Here is a 15,878-nt window from a genome sequence, read left to right on the forward strand (position 1 = left end):
TAGGTGTGCACACAATTTGCTGTTAAAAGTGGCCTGCCACAAAATGCATGTGTAATCAAAATAAGGTACATTTATAGTATGAGTATACCTGCAAAATGTGGCGCTCGTCTAGAATCCTACCACAACGAACATTATTTGGGTTAGGGTGCCGGTTAGCGTTTGGGTGAGGGTGGGTCAAATAATATTATGTTTATTATTAATAATAACTTGACCCACCCTCAACCAAACGCTAACCCGCACCCTAACCCAAACAATATGCGTTGTGGTATGCGGCATTTGAAGAAAGTTTTCTTTTTTAATAATTTTCTCGTACATAAGTAAAAGAGCGCCGGATTCTAGACCAGCGCCCAAAATGCTTTTCCAAACAATAGATTATACCAAAATATATATGTTACAAGTTTATTTTGGCTAAAGTTGTTTTTGAGTATATATAAACAAGATTATTTTTTTGCAAAAAATGCGATTAACTACGTAATTTGATCAAATTGGTGCGACACCTAACGGGAATAGAATATACATAACCTGACGATGTTACGGTAAGTGGAAAATATAAGTTTGTTGCGGGGTTTCCAGAAACTGTAATTAAAAACCATAAAAGTAAGAAAAAAAAAGAGAATAAAAAAATATTAACTAGTTGTATTTTTAAGTTCGAAACACGTAAAAGGATGAAGGGCATGGATTCTCAACCGTAACATAAAACGTTTTTATTATGACTGTAAAACTTTCTTGTAAAGTTTTGTAACACCTTTTTCTGACACGTTCTTTGACTCCTCAGTAGGGAAGTTTAAAGTAGAATACTGGATAATTTTAATCGTTTTATTGCGGAAAGTTACGCTCAATCGTACGTACGCGAGTGGCAAGTTTGGATGAAGGTGTCACTGTGGCAAAACAATTACTTAACTGCTTTATGTTTGTAGCCATGTAGTATTTATAACGTGTAATGCCAGGAGCAGAAATTCATTTCCTTGAAGGGCGTTAAGTTGCAAAAGAAATATTCCATCGTCAAACGCATAAAGTTCGCTGCAGAGTTACTTAAAGTCAATATTCAGCGAGATTGTGGACATCGTATTTGTAAAGAAATAGTAGGCTAACGCTCAATAAAACGAAAATCAAGAAATCATCTTGTTGACGAATGTAATAACATTCGCTTGGCTCAGTACAACACAGAGCCGATTATAAAAAATACCTTGGTAAAATCTTTGTAGGCCTATTGAAGCTTTGCAATGACTAACTATGTTAATTTAAAAAAACATACCGCACTACCGTACGATATAAAATGACGCCATTACTGTAAGTAAACCAATAAGTAGAACTAATAAACCATGGTGTAAAGGTAATGTTTTTATAATTATACACCTAAATTTACTAGCGTTTTGAGGCTTAGGTTAGTAAATTTCCTTTGGGTCGATTATAACTAAGTGTATTAATTGTTGCAATTTACAGATGATCTTTATTGGTGAAACTGCCTATATATAGCTGCTTTGAAACGGAGGTGTGATTAATCGCGTACAGCCAAATGTTTTCTGTTTTCTGTGACAGACTGACCTGACTTTATTTTGTTGTTGTTTTTTAACCTAAATGAAATGTCTTACATTAATCATCTTTGATGACCGTTGAACGGTTGTAAATATAGTCAGCTTGTTACCGGAAACGTGTACACTCAGCTTTGAAGGATCCAGAACAGTGATTCTTAACCTGTATATAGCGATTTTGCAAAAAAACTCTTTGTAATTTTTTTGTATTTTGAACTTATTTGTAGCCTATTACAATAGACTTGTAGTCAAGCATATTAAATGCGCACTATCAATTAGAAAACTCATAAACTAAGATCTCTTGTGAACTTATGTGATTGTTAGCAGGACAATTTATTCGGTGTTTCATTGATTGTTTAAATCTTTTTGTACACCTTCAGCATTTTTATTGCCATGTTTACTATAATATATGCTAAAGATTGCTCGGAACCGGATTTTATTAGTTCGGTATAGCTATTTTAGATGCTGATGATCTATTTTCTATATTTTAACTTGGTAGAATATACCCAATTACCCAAACTTGTTGAAATTTAATGAAGCTATTGTAAAAGTTAGTTAAATTAAAAGGATGTATTTTTATTACCCTAATAACATCTTTGAATAAATAGGTCTTATAGGCAACGGTATATCGGCTTAAAATAACTATAATTACTGCGCCAAAATAGTAATTACAATTACTGTGCCAAATAGCTGTGATGTCCAACGTTTCTAAAAAGCCCTCCAGTTTGAAGTCACGATTTTTGCCCTTGATCAATTGTAATTCGTGATAACGATTTGCTTTGCCTTAAAGTTATGCCTTTGAACAGGAAATTCCCAACATTGGAAGATTAACTAAGTCGTTGGTTTTGTTTACTACAGTATCGGGTTTTTATCTGGACTAAATAGTAATTCTGGTTTTATGTTTTATACAAGCCTTTTTGTATTTCTTTTTTTGTGCTTGCATTTTTTTGATAATGCCGTTTTTGGCGTAACTGTGGTGTTTTGCATTGTAATCAAGTTGATCAGTAGAGATTTTTCATAGTTTGTTTTGTTTTTTATATCGCTGGTAGATTGCGAGGGTTGAATTCATTATCGCCCTTTTTTCAGCTTAAGTTTTTATTGTCGTTTGAAAAGTGGCATTATTTTATCATACTGGAAGTAACAGTGTAGGGGAGATGTGGGACCAGTGGATCATAGGGACCAGTGACTCGGGAGCTTTTCTCCCCTTTCCATTTATAATAGATGTTTGAAATTTTGGATGTGGTATTAAGATGCAACGCCATCTTTGTCTACGAGTTTTCGAACAAGACAATCTGTGTAAGATTTGAGACAATAAAACGATTTTTAAGGCAAGAAAGTAAAATTTTCACATTTAATAGAATTTGAATTATGTATTAGAATTAGAGCAAAGTGATTATATATTGTGGTTAAGTAGGAAATATGTATAAAATGTATTGCATTTTAGTTAGCTAATGGCAAATAATACACCTGAAAAGCTAGTCTAAGTTTTAACTCATGCCATGCACATTCCTAAAAAACATGGTCCTTGATAGTTTTTACTGCAACACCATTTACCGTTTTTCATCTTCCACAGGTGTAGGATAAACTCAAAAACAGCGCAAGATTTTAGTTGCACACTGGAGTTATCGTTTTTTGTTTATATTTAATAAAAACAACAAAATAAAGGTTATTTGGCGAAAACTGCATCTCTGTCTCGACAACTTTTCAACCTTCTATACACGTTTTTTTGCGTATTGTTATATTCATTTATTGAAATCGTTGCAGTTTTAGCTCAACGCACTTTATTTGCTTAAATTGATGACAAAACATGGAGTGCAATAAAAGTCTACCAGGGGAAATCGAAGACAACGAGAAGGTGCGAAATAGCCTAACTAAAGCATGTACGGCTTTGGCTTGGTGAGTATTAGAGCGATTAAAAACAATTTTACCGTAATGCATGAAAACACCACTTATTCCACATGACAAATAAATATTGATTGAAAGATATCGCCTATACTAGCCATACAAGTAAATAACGACAATGACTTCAAAGCAAGTATTCTTCATTCTTTTCAAGCCTGAGGTTACCAAACTTTTTACATTTAAGGACAGTTAACTGTAAGGCTTGACGGTCGCGGGCCGCTACAAAATTTTGTCTTTAACTTTAGTAACTTGATTAGCGTTAAACAAATGAAATATAAATTTTTTCAACAAAACCTGGAATAAGCTTTATTAAATTTGTCGTTCAGTTGACAATTTAATCATTTTTTTTATATTGCACCCGACAACATTTCAACAGTATACTTTATCTGGGAACACACAAAAAGATCTACAAGGCAACAGTATTTAAATCAGAATGATCTATAATACCATATAGTATTAAGACCATAACGACATAACAAAGCCAAATACCCAGTAATGTCCACGACAGAATAAGAACTGAATTGTCTGAATATTACCCAAAACCTGTCGGAATATGTCCTAAATTCATCGTAATAAGACCAAAATAACGCCTGAAACTGTAGGTAGAGGGTGTGGGACTATCGGAGGACGTCGGTCTGGCATAGACTGTTTCGGTGTCAACGTTTTGACGCCCTGCGAATGACTTGACAGTACGCGGCTTGTCTCGACTTAAACTTAAGCTATTTTTCAAATAAATTAACTTGAACTAAAGTTTTTTTCAAATAACTTAATTGACTTCAGTCATTTCAAAATGACTTGTTTATAACACTAATAATACCTAAAAAATAATAAAAAAATTATGGTAAAATTTACAGGTACCGAATGCAAGACAGCGTTTTTAACCACGTTTCTGGCTTAGCAAAGTCTCGTGATGGCGACGGTGTTGTGGTTTTGACCGTTCCGTATGGAATCATGTGGCAAGGTGAATTCAAGGTCACGTCACTGAACGTTTTTACTGTTTAACTAGCTTTGTGACGACCTTGTGATTTAGTAATAAGTAAGCCATGGTCGGACAATGCGGTTTTCGCAGCTAAACATTTTGTCTGTTCCGTTCGGAATGAGGCAAGGCGATTTTAAACTTGGTCAGGTTTACAACTTTGATGTTGTTTCCTATTATCATTGGGATGGGTTGACTGTATGATGCAGTGGTGCTACTACTACTTAACCTCCGAAAAAAACCTGTCAGACATCCTGTGTACCAGTGGTTCTCATCCGGGGTACCGCGGCGCCCTGGTGTGCCATTTCTAAGGCTGAAGGGTGCCGATTCTCAGGTATTTGAGAATTTTTAAGAGTCTGATTTTGCCCAATTGGTAGCTTCTTGATTGATACAAATAGTGGTGTACGATTAGAGACCGTTATATCAAATGACTTTTATCTACATGCTTTAAGATAACTGTGTTGTTCCAGTTTCATTTATAGTGACATTTCAGTAAAATACTGAAAAAAAATTCCAGTGAGGGGGGGGGGTTACGTACAGACCTCTTTTCAGTAGTCTTGCATTTCATCCAGATACCTTGAGCAATATATGCATTTAGGTGTTTTCACCTTCCTTTTGTGTGATTTACAGAAGTAACTCCCGAGGGTTTGATCGGAATAGATCGCGACACAGGCAAAGTGATCGAAGGACAAGGGACAGTGTCCGAAGTTGCGATGGGATTACATCTTACAATACACAGAAGAAGGCCAGATATCAGGGCTGCTTTCCACGCGCACCCCATCAATGCAACAAGCCTGTGTGAGTTACCTTACTGAGAGTTAGACGTACAGTTTTTTTTAAGGTGTGACTTTGGTGGCTGCTAAGAGATTAATATATTGCACCTGTGTGCAGGTCTGCGGAGTCGGTTAAAACTCCGACTCCGGGCAGAACAACGAATCCGAGTCCGGCTCCGACTCAATAGCCTGTATTTTTACTAATTTACGTAACTAAAATCAGGTGGATATTTAGCAATTCACATATGGGGGTGTCATATAATTCATCCACCAGCAAATACAATATTCCAACATCTTCTATACCACTTTTACAAATTACATCTTGCAGCCTAATTATCAGTTTCCAAACTTGGCAATGCGCATGAGTACATTTATTTCGGGACTCGGTTAATTTCATGTAATCTTGTGCGAGTCTCAAGTCCCGAGTCTAAAAAATAGGAAATATTCGGTATATTACCTTCGCTCAGTCATTATTAGTTGTGCTTGGCCCAATTCACCAATGGATTAAATAAGGCAATGCGGATTTTACTCTTATTTATAGGTGCAGACACCGCTAAATTTTTGAAGTGACTAAACTCTTTGAAAAACACTTCAATTTAGCAGGCTGTTCATATATTCCTAGGTTGTCTGAAGGACTTTAAGGTTCGTTGTCTTCACCCAAGCAGTATGGGCATCATTGACGACATCGCCTATGACCGGGATTTTGACGGAATTCGACCACGCAGCATGGAATTCGATAGGATTGCTGATTGTTTGGGAGGTAGGAGCGCAGCAACAAACATTTAAACTAGTGAGCACATTTAACAGCTAAATTGTTTTAAAAAACTCGGCGCTGTAATGACCCAATTAAATGACTTGACTTTAGTGCACTTAAGTCACAGTTTTTTTCCTATTTGTAACATGTTCAAAAATATGGTTTTAAACGCATTGGCTTGTATTGACTAAAGCGTCGTTAAAAGGCTATTATACATACAAGTACGAAATTATACTTGAGTACACTATGCACGGATCTGTAATGTAGCTTGATCGATTAGATCGACATTATCTTGATTAAGACGTTTCGATACGAGCTTGTATCAGCTTCAGTTAATGTTAACTGAGCAACTAAGGCTGATAGGCCTACAAGCTCGTATCGAAACGTCTTAATCAACATGATGCCGATCTACTCGACCTTTTTGGCTTCGCAATTCATAATCAAGCTAAGAAATTATACCTTGTAAAAAAGCAAAATAAATCACAAACCATTGCATCAATGATCGTGTTGTGGTAAACGCCCCCAAAAAATTGGAAAATGAATTATCGGTTTACGTCACAACTTCTTTGTGAATTTGACTCACAGCCGAAACTTAAACGTTTTAAAACAGGAAGTGAGTCGCACGCTATTCCGCTGAATCCAAGAAAATGTTCAGCGGTTTAGAGTTGCAGGAATGCGTTCTTTCTAAAATCACAACATTTTTGTTGAAGACCTATCAAGTGGTCGGCAAACTGTGGACCGCGGCTCAAATGTGGACAATTTAAGTGGGCGTCGGAATATTTTTTGATATTTCAGTTTTGTCATGCAGTTGTGGGCCGAAAAGATTCAAATCGTCGCGGCATGACCCATTTTTTACACTTCGCTAATATTTGGGTCGCTGCCTATACTTTGGGATGGCGAAGTAACGATAATTCGTGACTCTATATTCGCTCTATAGTATACCAAGACACTTTTTTGACACAGAATCCAAACGGATCCTTATGCTAGGAAACCACGGAGTTGTAACAGTGGGTGAGAGTGTTGCAAAGGCCTTCGATTTGATGTACACAGTGGAACAAGCTTGCAAGATGCAGGTTCGTGTATTGCAAAACCCTATCTTTATGAATAGGTTGTTAGCCACACAAACTGTTAGGCTTTCTAAATGGGCGTATTTGTCTAATTCTCACTAGGGAATTTAGGTGGCACTATATGAAGACAAATTGTATTAAATTCTCGACAAGATTTCGAACAACCTTGCTTCATCAGGTCAAATAAAATTTAGTTTATACTTGCATCCGACAAACATTTCCACGAAATTTTGCACTGTTTTAGAAAACGTGCTTATAAAACTGTTGTTTTGTAAAAAGTATGCCGCGAATATTTTGACATTTTAATGCTTTGCAAGCTCAAAAAACTACTGCTTTGGGCTCTAACGAAATAATTACTCAGAAAAAGTTAAACAATGTTTTGCCGAATAGATAAAAGCACTCAGCACCGGCTTGGAACTGAACGATGTTTCAATGGAACGAGCCAAGTACTACCAGAAACAGATTGCTATAGCCTACAAAAACGTCTCGCAGCATCATATGGATTCGGCGTCTCGTGTGGCACAAATGAACAGTAAATTCTAGTTGGATTTGCACCGATTTTAAGAAGCGATTTTGTACATTTGTGGATATTCAGTGTATTAAGTTAAATTCACAAAGGATGTATTTTGATACAACACGAGGCCTTGCGTAATATAAGCACAGGTAACAGTAGTGGATCAGAGCAGAATTGGACAACTAGATCATTCAAAGAATGGTTCGTTCGTTTTGTGTTGCAACTACCTTTTAGGATCTCTAAACAAGCGCAAAACAGATATTTACTTATTGATTCTATATATAGTTTAGCAATAAAATTTAAAAGTAAGGCCAATGATTACAAAGTAAAAATCAAAATCCTAACCTGCCCCAAAACATGTCCAGAATGTTCATCATCAGTTGGAAATTTAATAAAGCACACAGCTTCTTTAACTAATTTATCATCATTATCGTCTAAGATGCTTTTACGTAAAAACTTTAGTATCAAAAGCAGAAGAGTTCTATCATAATATTAGTTGACATAAAAACTTTTAGGAGCACAAAAACGAACACCACAAAACGTACTTGATACTGAGGAAACCTAAATACTTCTTTAATTGTTATTTTGGCCTTGCAATCCATTTTTTTGGAACATTGCACAATAATATTTGTTTTAAATGATTGAGGGTGGTCCAGCAACTGAAATAATCATATTAATTATACTATACTTATTATTTTAAAAGGATATTCACTGAGTAAATAATACATGTTTAGGAATTTTTATTGCCCTTCTGTCATTGGTTGCTTTATTATAATCTGTGCCATGTTGACGGACTAATTCCTTTCTTTGTATCACAATATATGGAGTTAAACTGTCATCCCATTGAAATGGAGTCTTCGATAAAGCTATCAAGAGAACAATAAAATATATATACAGTTTACCATTAAACAATAGGCATGCATACCATGAGAGTGGCTAGTATACGATATAAACTTGGTTGTTGACACAGTTTCAAAATGCTCAATAGCCTCTTCGCCACTCTTCATTGATGAAAACCACTTCCAACAACACAAAATTAGTTTAGTTCTATTTAGCGTAATTGTTTAAATAAAGCATTCTACCTTAGTGTTTTACTTCTTCACTTTGTCAAATGCTGTAGTATTGTCTTGTTGAATAATATCCTAATTAACAGATAATTATGTTGTTCTTGCAACTAGCCAAATTAAATAACATTTACTTACCAGTGTTTCAGAATTACAAGTTGTTAAAAAATATCCCTCATTTTTTTCAAAATTTGCATTAAAAAGAGACTTTTTGATAGTCTGACTACACTTCCTCTTGTACCATGTAGTAGTCCATTCTGTTTCTGACTAAAAATAATTTGGTTCATCAAGGCATAATAAAAAAATTGGGAAAAATATTTTATGTACGACTCTTTACTTATAATAATAAGTATTTCTTATTCCTAATGGCTACAGTTCTTAATGTTCAACTCATATTATGGGATTACATAGAACAAAAATATAATTTCTTACCTGAAATTGTAGAAATAAGAATACTTTTGATAATGAAAATCGAACATCGTTTTTTGGTTGTTTATTGTCATAGTTTACGGGTAATAACTTGAAGCCTTCTGTTTCTTTAATAATATAAGGGGTATAACGTTTTGCATCCCAATGAACTCTATTCTTGGAACAATCTAAACACAACAAAGCATCCTAATAAAACAGTACCACAAACATATTACTTCATTGGAGAGGAGGCCTAAGAAGCCACAACACAGTAATAGATTTATTTAAGTGGTGTATGATTAAACTTTATTACAGCTATACCAATAACTTGAAATAACCAACCATATTTTTGAGAATAATGCAATTTTAAAGCAGTTGCTGTTGATTTTGAAATCTCTTCCATAGTGGGCCTGGATTTCTGGTATGACTGAAACCACTAAAATCATACAAAGTGAGATAATAACAATAAACCAAATTTACAGTTTATTTCACTATAAAAACCTATACTTCATTTTTCAAGTTAGGGCAATGCTGATTTTGTGATATCTTCCTTGTTTGGGAAGTCTCACTGAACGGATCGAAAACCACTTTTTTAAATGCACAAGGGTTTAGATTTTGATCTGGGGGTCCAATTTTTTGGGGAGCTGAATTAGGGGGCAGACAGTCAGGTGGCAGTGTTAAGTCTGAGTGTCTGAGGGTAGAGAGTCAGGGGGCAGTGTTAAGTCCGGGGACAGAGAGTCAGTGTTAAGTCTGGGGGTAGAGAGTCAGGGGCAGTGTTAAGTCTGAGGGTAGAGAGTCAGGGGGCAGTGTTAAGTCCGGGGGCAGAGAATCAGGGGGCAGTGTTAAGTCCGGGGGCAGAGAGTCAGGGGGCAGTGTTAAGTCCGGGGGTAGGGAATCAGGGGGCAGTGTTAAGTCCGGGGGCAGTGTTAAGTCCGAGGGTAGAGAGTCAGGGGGCAGTGTTAAGTCCGGGGGTAGAGAGTCGGGGGAAAGAGCTTGGTTAGAAAACATAAACTTAGGGGCAGTCAAACGTATCCGACGTTTTCGATATTCCATACTTAAGAAAAAAAAAATGTACTTTTTATAATACGATATAGTTTCTTTCAGTTTAATTGGCAAAAAAGATTGGGCATCAAAAAAGCGCGGGATATTAGCGCGAATGCGTAAGTGTTCTATGCCTTTATAAAATATATATTTAACATAACATTTTTTTCCAAATTGTATGTTGAAATTGCTTACTGCTCAACTAAAAATTATTTTTATACAGTTGCAAATAATCCGGTGAATATTCTGTGCCCAAAGTTATCAAACCAGTCTTTAAAAAAATGTGTTAAGCATTCTATGAATTAGTCGCCTACACTTTTAGTATTTACCCGTAATTTGATCAAATTGGTGCAACACCTAACGCGAATAGAATATACATAACCCACTCAGTGACATAACCTGATGATTTCATGGTAAGCGAAAAATATAAGTTTGTTGCGGGGTTGCCAGAAACTGTATTTAAAAAACAAAAAAGTAAGAAAAAAAGAGAATAAAAAAAATAAATAAAATTTTAATTAGTAATATTTTTAAGTTCGAAAATCGTAAAAGGGTGAAGGGCATGGAATCTCGACCGTAACATAGAACTATTTTATTATAACTGTAAAACTTTCTTGTAGCGTTTTGTAACACATTTTTCTGACACGTTCTTTGACTTGTCAGTAGGGATGTTTAAGGTAGAATACTAAATATTTTTAATCGTTTTATTGCGGAAAGTTACGCTCAATCGTACGTACGCAAGTGGCAAGTTTGGATGAAGGTGTCACTGTGGCAAAACAATTACTTAGCTGCTTTATGTTTGTAGCCAAGTAGTGCAGAGTCAGCGATAAAGTTCACTTAATCAGTGTCCGTCAAATGCTAATGCGCGAGCAACTATTTATAACGTGTAAAATGCCAGCAGCAGAAATTCATTTCCTTAAAGGGCGTTAAGTTGCAAAAGAAATATTCCATCGTCAAACGCATAAAGTTCGCTGCAGAGTATTCAGCGAGGTTTTGTGTAAAGAAATAGCAACGCTCAATAAAACGAAACTCAAGGAATCATCTTGACGAATGCAGTAACATTCGCTTGGCTCAGTACAAAAAAGAGCAGATTATAAAAAATACCTTGGTAAAATCTTTGTATTGAAGCTTTGTAATGACAATGTTAATTTAAATTAAAATGACCGATTTGTTAATTTTTCAGAAAAGTGCATTTATTCGTTGATTAATGCCTGTATTTGTTGTTAACGTGAAGAAGTAAAACACGCGAAAATAGTTTAACACAACGCTAGGTATTTTTAGGCAGGGGCCAGCACGAGCAGGGTCGATAGCCTTTTAAAGGGGGCCACAAAGCATTAAAGGTTGAGAACCACTGGTGTAGGGCATATCATACTTGCAAATAGCCTACTACTAGTTAAATAGTTTCTTTATTCCATCACAGAAGGTCGAGTAGAGGAAAAGCAAGGGAGACCAGATAATGCTAGTCCAGTCTCAGACGAGAGACAGAGCGGTCTCTGAAGAAAAGAGTAGATACCGAGCATATAGGCAGACACACAAAGAATTAAGGCTATATATAGAATACCACTTCCACTTGAATATCGTTTAGCAGATAAAGCTACCGCTATGTAAAGGTAGAATCGTACCAAACATAAGACATTAGCACAAGATTAGGTTCAAATGTGTTTGATCTGAGCCATGCATCCGTATTTCTTCAGAAAAGTTCGCAAATGTTTGAAATATCTTACTCAGGCCCAATCAAAACTCAACCAACTCTAACGAGTCGGCGACACATAGGTTGAGGAATACTGCAGCATAATGCAGGACTGCGGAGTCGGAGTCGGACTCGGGACTCGACGGAGTCGGTTTGTTTTGCCGGAGTCGGACTCGGGACTCGAGTAAGTCCGCGTAAAACTACCCGAGTCCGAGTCCGACGTGCGCATGCGCAATATCAATTTTTTTAACTGGTTGTGAAAAGTGTAATAGCAAATGTGAATATTTTTAAACCATGTAATGCGGGTGGATCAATTATGACACCAATATGAGTGGATTGCACAAAATCTACCTTAATTTAGTTGCATAAATGGGTAAAATACAGGCTGTAGAGTCGGAGCTGGACTCGGGACTCGACAAAATCTTACATTTGGCCGGAGTCGGACTCGGGTGTATTTTTTTGGCCGGAGTCGGACTCGGGAGTCGGACTCGGGTTGTTTTTAACCGACTCCGTAGCCCTGGCATAAAGCCTAATATAATTGAATCATGAGATACTTATTGATGAAAAATAGGGCCGAAAGACCTTAAAATAAACGTTTTAGAAAATAAACGTACCGTAGGCTATTCACTTTATTTTTGAAGCGTTAGAAAGCCAGAAAGAAAAAAAAAATAAATAATTTACATTTTTTTTATGTCAACCATGTTACAAAAACGCAATATTTTTAAAATTTGGCGTGAAAAAAAGCCAATCTAGTAAACCTGGTTTGTTGTCGAAAAGTTCGTAAAAAGCCATGCTATTTTTCAAAGTTGACGCCATAATTCAATTAATCTTAAGAAGCGTGCTATGCTCAAACAAACTGGTGGCAACTGAAGTTAAGTGAATCGCAGAAAGCGCGAAAAGGTTTTGCGTTTAATTCACACGGACAACAAAAAATGGAACCAAGTAAGATATAGTGATTTGCGATTAGTTCCATTTTGTAGTAGTTGATCTAAGTCCTCACAGCGCCCTAGGCTATAAACTGGTCGAAAATGTGATAATGATTATAGCCTATACCACGCTGAAAAAGATTTCTTTTAAACTGAGCAAAATCTAGGATTTAAGCTAAAAAACATACACACGAAGCACGAAAAAATTTGCCTTCAGGCAGTTAAAGTTGGCAAAAAATGGTTTGCGGAGGCCGTGGCTTACTAACTGGTTCTGGAAATATTGATTGCAAGGCAGAAACAGCGGTAAGATGTCTGATACTTTCGTATTTGGTTGTAATGCGGTAGGTTACGGGCAAAACATACTACCGCACGATATAAAATGACGCCATTACTGTAAATAAACACATAAGTAAAACTAACTAACCTGGTGTATGGGTAATGTTTTTTTAATTAAACACCTAAATTTTCTAGCGTTTTGAGGCTTTGGTTAGTAAATTTCCTTTGGGTCGATAATACCTGAGCGTATTGTTGCAATTTTCAGATGATCTTTATTGGTAAAACTGCCTGTAAATAGCTAGCTAATTTGAAACGGAGGTGCGATTAATCGCGTACAGCCAAATGTTTTCTGTATTCTGTAACAGACTGACCTGACTTTATTTTTTAACCTAGATGAAATGTCTTACATTAATCATTTTGGTGACCGTTGAACTGGTGTAAATATAGTCAGCTTGTTACTGGAAACGTGTACTGTACACTCACTTAGGATTTAGACCAGTGATTCTTAACCTGTTTGCAGAGACCCATCAGCGTCTAGCAGTGATTCTAAACTGTGCCGTGAAACTCACTGTAATTTGCAAGATAACTTACTTGCAGCATAAACTGAGATCTCTTGTGAACTTATGTGATTGTTAGCAGGACAATTGATTCGGTGTTTCATTGATTGTTTAACTCTTTTTGTACACCTTAAGGAACTGGATTTTATTAGTTCAAGAATATACCCAATAACCCTAACTTGTTAAAGTTTGATGAAGCTTTGAAAGCTTTTCTAAAAGTTAGGTAAAAGGATGAAGTTTTATTGGCCTAATAACATATTGGAATAAATGGGTCTTATACAACCGTATATTGGCTTAATAATAAGTATAACCAGGGGCGCCCGCAGAAAATTTTCCAGGGGGGGCAATCAGGGGCGTAACCAAAAATTAAAAAAAGGGGTCCTGAATTTTCAACTTAGGGAATTTCCCTATTTTTCGTCTAACGTTAATGAATTTTGACGTCATAAAACAGTAATAGTATGACGTCATAGAAGAATCTGCTTCAGTTAAACAAATGTCGATGTTACACCAACATCGGGTATTAGCGCAGAGACCGAGCAGCGAGGAACATACGGCGTATAACTCGATCTTTTTTAGCGAGAAAAAAAGAAAGAAGGCTTGACTTAGCGTTGTCAATTGTCGAATACACACTTGCTAATCAGTCGACAACCTAAACAAATAACGAAAGAGAAAAAGTACCCAGCGTTTACGGTCGACCAAACAACAGAAGAAAAACGGCGTTTTGCGCTCGATGTTGGTTTCGCATTAGATTAATACGCGTGACCCAATTACTTGAAAGCACGCCGCTTCGAACAGCTTGTTAAACCATGACAAAAACGAACAAAAAACGATAATATCACTTACAAAAACGGGGGGGGGGGGTAAGAACCCCCCCCCCCCTGGATACGCTACTGGGGGGCAATGGATAGTGTAAAAGTAATACATATTACATTTACAAAAATACTAATAATCGTATTTTGAAATTCCAGGGGGGGGTAAGTGCCCCCCTTTTTCCTTGCATACACGTTTTTTTGCGTATTGTTATATTCATTTATTGAAATCGTTGCAGTTTTAGCTCAACGCACTTTATTTGCTCAAAATTATAACAAAAAATGGAGTGCAATAAAAGTCTACCAGGGGAAATCGAAGACAACGAGACGGTGCGAAATAGCCTAACTAAAGCATGTACGGCTTTGGCTTGGTGAGTACTTGAGCGATAGAAACAATTTTACCTTAATGCATGAAAACACCACTTATTCCACATGTTATGGGGGGTTATGGGTGGGTTTTTCGGAAGTAAAAGTGTTTCATGGCGTGATTCTGGCCATTTAGGTCTTATTTCGACATATTTAGGACTTATTCTGACTTACATGTTATCACCACTATTGAGTATTCGTCCTATTTTGTTTTTAGCCCCTAGTGCATTTTATTCCGACGTTTATGTCGTTCTTTAGGTCTTTTGTGTGAAGTCACTCAAAATGTAAAAAAATGAAGATAAATGGAAATTTTTCGCGCTGGTAGAATTAACTCGGGCATTGAATTATATTTCCCTTGTGTCTTTTAAAAAAACTTTTGGTTCTACCCGAAAAGTCTAAAAAAACACCTTTAACATAAACTGAAATATATATCTATATATATATATAATGAAAAGACACACACAAACATATGTGTTTAATAACATCTGTGATCTAGCCCCTCGGAAGTTGCTTTATGACCAACGATTACGGCTTCCGTATCAATAGTACACCGAAAAGCCATCGCAGAATCGCCGAATCTGTCGATCTATATATATATATATATATATTATATTAGTCATTATAGTGCAGGGGTGCCTAACCATGTAACCAGTGAGATCCAAGAGCCTAATTTTCTTTGGACTCTTGCAAAACAAACTTAACGCGTTAACCGCACGATCCACGACATACAAACGTTGGGTTCGACGTACATGGATCTAAAAATTCATCAAAATATTACCCATATTGGTAACGCCTTAAGTCACTGTTCTCAAAGGACTTGACATGACTTAAGTCTTTTTACCAAAATGAGGGTTAAGTCTTTTCGAAAAATAACTTGACTTAAACTTCGGTCTGTCAACTAAATTGGGTTAAAATTAAATGTTTTTAGTAAATAACGTTAATAAAATTGTGTTATTTATTTTAAATTTTGTACGAAAAACAATTTGTTTGCTGTATACCTTTGTTATTTTTAGTTCAGTTGTTGCTCAAAGTCGGACAAGTTACAATTCTATTTTATTAGATGACTTGGACTGGGACTTGACTTGGTATTTTTTGCAAAGTCTTGACTTAACTTAAAGTTATTTTTTAAATTACTTAAATTTAGTCATTTTTAATTGACTTGTTTACAACACTTATAATCCCTAAACAATAAAAAAGAATAACAAAATTCATGTTAAAATTCACAG

Source organism: Ascidiella aspersa, chromosome 8, assembly GCF_963924565.1.
Source record: "Ascidiella aspersa chromosome 8, kaAscAspe10.2, whole genome shotgun sequence".
Classification (NCBI taxonomy): domain Eukaryota; kingdom Metazoa; phylum Chordata; class Ascidiacea; order Phlebobranchia; family Ascidiidae; genus Ascidiella; species Ascidiella aspersa.